Source organism: Ranitomeya imitator, chromosome 7 (assembly GCF_032444005.1).
Source record: "Ranitomeya imitator isolate aRanImi1 chromosome 7, aRanImi1.pri, whole genome shotgun sequence".
NCBI classification, from domain to species: domain Eukaryota; kingdom Metazoa; phylum Chordata; class Amphibia; order Anura; family Dendrobatidae; genus Ranitomeya; species Ranitomeya imitator.
The window spans coordinates 201,603,734-201,609,733 of NC_091288.1; positions in this window are offsets into that span (position 1 = coordinate 201,603,734).

The following is a 6,000-nucleotide window of genomic DNA, read 5'->3' on the forward strand; positions in this document are numbered from 1 at the left end:
GCTATACACTGCAGGAGCGATTACCTCCTGTGTCAGTGTATAGGCTGCTGTCTTTGAGAGCAGTCACATTGGTAACTGCTCTCAAAGTCATCAAGATCGTCGTGGGACTTTATGGATTATTATCTTCTCGGCAGACAGGTGAGGAATTTTGTGGTATATTATTTTATTTTACTGTATCTATAAGTATATCTATTTTTTTTCATAATTGAGGTTTGGTATTTGCCTGGGGGGCTCTGCACCCAGACTTTTTCTTTGTGCTGCTCTAATTCTCTTTTTTCTTATAAGTATATCTAAGGATAGATATATCCATAGATATATAATAGAAAGGCCGATGTTTCTAAGGCTACTTTCACACTTGCGTTTTTAGCAATCCGTCGCAGTACGTCGTTTTGGGAAAAAAACGGATCCTGCAACTGTGCTCGCAGGATGCGTTTTTTACCCATAGACTTGTATTAGCTACGGATCGCGACGGATGGCCACACGTCGCGTCCGTCATGCAACAAATCCGTCGTGTTTTGGCGAACCATCGGCATGAGGAAACGTTCAAGTGAAGGTTTTTTTGTCTGTTGCGTCCTCCATTTTCTGCCGCGCATGCGCGGCCGAAACTCTGCCCCCTCCTCCACGGACTTCAGAATGGGCAGCGGATGCGTTGAAAAACTGCATTCGCTGCCCACGTTGTGCACAAAATTCACAACGTGCGTCGGTACGTTGGCCCAACGCATAGCGACAGACCCGTACCGACACAAGTGTGAAAGAGGCCTTAATGAACGTTGAATTAAAAAAAAAATGGAAAAAACGGCGTGGGCTCCCGCACAATTTTCTGCGCCAGAGGGGGAAAGCCAACGGCCGGGGACCAATATATGTAGCCTGCTATGAATATCAGCCCGCAGCTGTCTACGTAGCCTTTACTGGCTATTAAAATAGGTGGACCCCCCAAAAAATGACGTTGGGTCCCCCTATATTTGATAGCCAGAAAGGCTACGCAGACAGCTGCGGGCTGATATTCATAGCCTAGAGAGGGGCCATGGATATTGCCCCCCGCCCCCCTTCCGGCTACAAATACCAGACCGCAGCCTCCCCAGAAATGGCACATCTGTAAGATGTGCCAATTCCGGCACTTAGCCCCTCACTTCCCACTCCCGTGTAGCGGTGGGATATGGGGTAATAAGGGGTTAATGTCACCTTGCTATTGTAAGGTGACATTAAGCCGGGTTAATAACAGAGAGGCGTCAATAAGACGCCTATCCATTATTAATCCAATAGTAATAAAGGCTTAATAAAACACACGCATTAGGAAAAAAGTATTTTAATATTCTTAATTTAACCATACTTACCATACTTCAGCGCCTGCAAAAAACGTAAAATAATAAACCGTATACTACCTGTCCGCCGTAGTCCAATTAATAACGAGGGTCCCACGACGATCTCCCCTATAGAACAGTGACATTGGGTGATGTCACTGCTCTATAGGACCCTCAGTGGCACACTGACAGGAGACAATGGCTCCTACAGTGCATCACTGAGAGGTTACCTTAGGACAAAGTCTCACTTTATGGCAATTGCTGCGTGGGAACATTTCTCATACAGCAATACCAAAAGTGAGACTAGGGACTACTTTTTTTTACAGCGGTGGAGGAATACAGTGCGGAAGGATACCTTCCGCCCATCATTGTGTTCCTGGAGCCCCTAGAGAGCGGTCACATCAGATGATGCTGCTGTTCTCCACAGAAGATCGTCATGGGACACTCGTGGATTTCGGCGGACAGGGAGTATATTGGTTGTTTGTTATTTTCATATTTTGTTTACAGATGACACTGGCTTCGGGGAACAAAGTGACAAGTAATGGTGAGTATGTACTCTATGTTAAATGTACTGTATGTCTGTATGTATGTAATGTATGTAATGTATTAATGTAGTGTATGTAGTATGTATGTAGCATGTATGTAGCATGTATGTATGTAATATGTATGTATGCATGTATGTAATATGTATGTAGTATGTATGTAGCATGCATGTAGCATGTATGTAGTATGTATGTAGCATGTATGTATGTAATATGTATGTAGTATGTATGTAGCATGTATGTAGCATGCATGTAGCATGTATGCATGCAGCATGTATGTAGCATGTATGTAGCATGTATGTTTTTTTTTTTTTTTTATTCAACACATTAGCCGGATGATGGGACTACTACTGTCCCATCATTGGCTAATGTGTCAATCACTGTCACTGTAGTAGGCATCGTCCGATGGGACTTATAGTCCCATTGGACAATGCCTTCACACAGGCACAGAGCCCCAGCAGCCCGCACAGAGCCCCGGCAGCCCGCACAGAGCCCCCCACGGTCACGCACAGACCCCGCCCGCCCGCACACACACACGCAGTCTCCGCCCACACTCCATTATAGTGCATCATTGCACAATAGGAACTTCCGATTCCGGTATCCGATGTCGCAAAAGTATCAGAACTCGGTATTGGAATTCCGATACAGCGAATATCGGCCGATACCCGATATTTGCAGTATCGGAATGCTCAACACTACTTATCATTCATTCTCTGAACTGAAATACCCTGCATGCCCACTGCTCCAGTCCCTGACAGCAAGCAGCCTGAATGGTATCTGAGTCATTCTATCTTCGGCATTGAATCCTGCATATATCTAGATTTGTTAGCCATCGTAGTATGCAATTGTTTTTGTTTATAGATATTTAATTCACTTCTACTTGTCCTCATGCAGAGAGATCACATAACTGTTTAAAAGCGGTTTATGATCCATGTAGACCAGGACATTTGTTTATCTGTTCACTACATTTATTGTGTCCTGCTGTCTCAAATGAGTTAGATTGATTGCTAATGAGAAGGAAAAAAAAAGAAAATAAAAGTGAAATCTAAGAGCTAGCCTTCTATAAATGTAGACATACTTTGGGGACTATTTCTACTTCGTGCACTATTATTCGTGTATTTATTCAAAGTACTTTTTCTAAGTACTCGCAGTTATAACATGGCAGTTAGACAGGGCAGGAGACAGGTAAGACAATCTAAATCTATATCCCTGATAATTTGGAGCAGAACAAATATTCACCATATGTATTTGTATATTCTATATCCTGGCTGCCGCATTCACTCATATTCACCACCCTTGCATTAAAGGGAACCTGTCACCCCGTTTTTTCAGATTGAGATAAAAATACTGTTAAATAGGGCCTGCGCTGTGCGTTACAATAGTGTATGTAGTGTACCCTGATTCCCCACCTATGCTGCGAAATACATTACCAAAGTCGCCGTTTTCGCCTGTCAATCAGGCTGGTCAGGTCGGGTGGGCGTGGTGACATCACTGTTTCTTCCCCAGCTTTCCGTTGGTGGCGTAGTGGTGTGCGCATGTCCAAGTGACGAATCCACTGGGTGCAGGTGAAGAATCTCGGCTTCAGGAAAATGGCCACAGCGATCTCCATCTGCGCACGCGCGACACTCCATCCATATCGGCCCCTCTGTCCTTTCCTCTCCTATGTATAGCACTCATGCTCTGTTCACATTGCTTAACAGCACAGATCCATTCAGTCCCACATCCAGCACAAGAGACGCTCTCACAAATCACTTATCCATCTGCTCACTCTTTCTGTCCTCCTTCTCCTAGTTGCTGGAGACATCTCTCCCAACCCCGGCCCCCCATGTTATAGCCAGTCAAACCTCCCAACTGCTACACTCAGAAACCCCTCTAACCTTATTAATATTCCATGCATGCCTTCAGTCTTTTTCACTTGTGCCCTTTGGAATTCTCGCTCTGTGTGTAATAAACTCTCCTTCATTCATGACTTCTTCCTTTCTTATTCTCTTAATCTCCTGTAGAGTTGACCGACTTTAACTTATTTTGGATCGAGTCGGGTATCGCAAAACCCAACTTTGTCAAAAGTTGGGTCGGGTGAAATCGGCCGATTATTGTAAAAAAGTCAGGGGCTGACTGAAACACGAAACCCAATGCAAGTCAATGGGGAATCAAAGTCGGCAGTGAGTGGAGGACAGGAAAACACAAACATTGCCCATTTTAAGGTCAAAAACATCAGTTCTTATTACTTAAGCTTGTCAATCTTAATTTACTTTATAATAATAGTTAGGCATTGAAAACTGGGGGTCATTTGGCCAAAGTTGTGGGGGGGTAGGGCTGGCTCAAGATTTCCGTGGGTCCAGGAAATGTGGACCACGTCACGGCGGTGGAGCAGGGAGAGGTAAGTATTTCAACTTTGCAAGTGCTGTGATCCAGAGCAAGCAGGGGGGGCCCCACTCATTGGCACTGGCACAGGGCCCCTCATAGTACGGCAATGTGTTTGACGGCAGGTGGCGCCTCCACTGGCAGAGACACTTTTGCATACTATGAGGGGCCCTGTGCCAGTGACGTTGCCAACGAGTATGCCCCCCCCACCTGATGAAGGAACCTGCACTTTCATCTGCACCTTTCTCTTTGCCCCCGTGTAATGTGGTATGGTATGCAGGAAGGAGGACCTGACTTTCAGCAGGGTCAGATTCAGGCTGTGTAGCGTGCAAGGGGAATGTAGTGGTCTGGGTCAATGTACCAGCAGACTCATCTAGCAGTGGCCGGGCAATGGGCAGGATAAGGAGGAAACACAGATATAGGCCCAAATAATAAAGTAGGCTAAATGCAGTTCAAAATTGTTAACGGGACAAAACAGGCGGCATTACTTTGTTCAGTGGAGGACAACTGTAATGAGTGGCAGACACAGTTAGTAGGCCCAAATACTAAAGTAGGCTAAATGCAGATCAAAATTGTTAACAGGACTAAACGGGCGGCATTGCTTTGTTCAGTGGAGGACAACTGTAATGAGTGGCAGACACAGTTAGTAGGCCCAAATAATAAAGTAGGCTAAATGCAGTTCAAAATTGTTAACAGGACTAAACAGGTGGCATTACTTTTTTCAATGGAGGACAACTGTAATGAGTGGCAGACTTAGTTAGTAGGCCCAAAAAATAAAGTAGGCTAAATACAGTTCAAAATTGGCAACAGGACTAAATGAGCGGCATTGCTTTGTTCAGTGGAGGACAACTGTAATGAGTGGCAGACACAGTTAGTAGGCCCAAATAATAAAGTAGGCTAAATGCAGTTCAAAATTGGTAACAGGACTAAACAGGCGGCATTGCTTTGTTCAGTGGAGGACAACTGTAATGAGTGGCAGACACAGTTAGTAGGCCTAAAAAATAAAGTAGGCTAAATGCAGTTCAAAATTGGTAACAGGACTAAACAGGCGGCATTGCTTTGTTCAGTGGAGGACAACGGTAATGAGTAGTGTTGATCATTCCAATACTGCAAATATCGGGTATCGGCCGATATTTGCTGCATCGGAATTCCAATACAGAGTTCCGATATTTTTGTGATATCGGAATCGGAAGTTCCTATAAGTTCCCAGTCATCTTCGGCGTGTGCAGTGCGTATGGTTCCCAGGATCTGGAGGAGAGGAGACTCTCCTTCAGGCCCTGGGATCCATATTCATGTAAAAAATAAAGAATAAAAATAAAAAATATGAATATACTCACCCCTCCGACGAACCCTGGCTGTCACCGCTGCAAGCGTTTGCCTCCGTTCCTAAGAATGCAGAGAGTGAAGGACCTTCGATGACGTCACGGTCACGTGAGCGGTCAGGTGACTGGTCACCTGACCGCGACGTCATCGAAGGTCCTTCAATCTCTGCATTCTTAGGAACGGAGGCAGACACTTGCAGCGGTGACAGCCAGGTGTTGTGAATTCTGCTCTTGGGTTCCCTCCAGTGGTTGTAGGTGGGAATGCAGTTGTCTCTGAGTCGCAGTCCTGGCCAGGTGTATCTGCTGATCGCAGTTCTGACTGGGATATTTAGGTGTGCAGGATTCATTAGTCCTTGCCAGTTGTCAATGTTTCTTCTGAAGTGTTGGATCACTTTCTGGCTTCTCCTGCTTAGCTGCCAATTCAGCAAAGATAAGTGCCTGTTTCTTTTTCTGTGGCACACATGCAGTGTG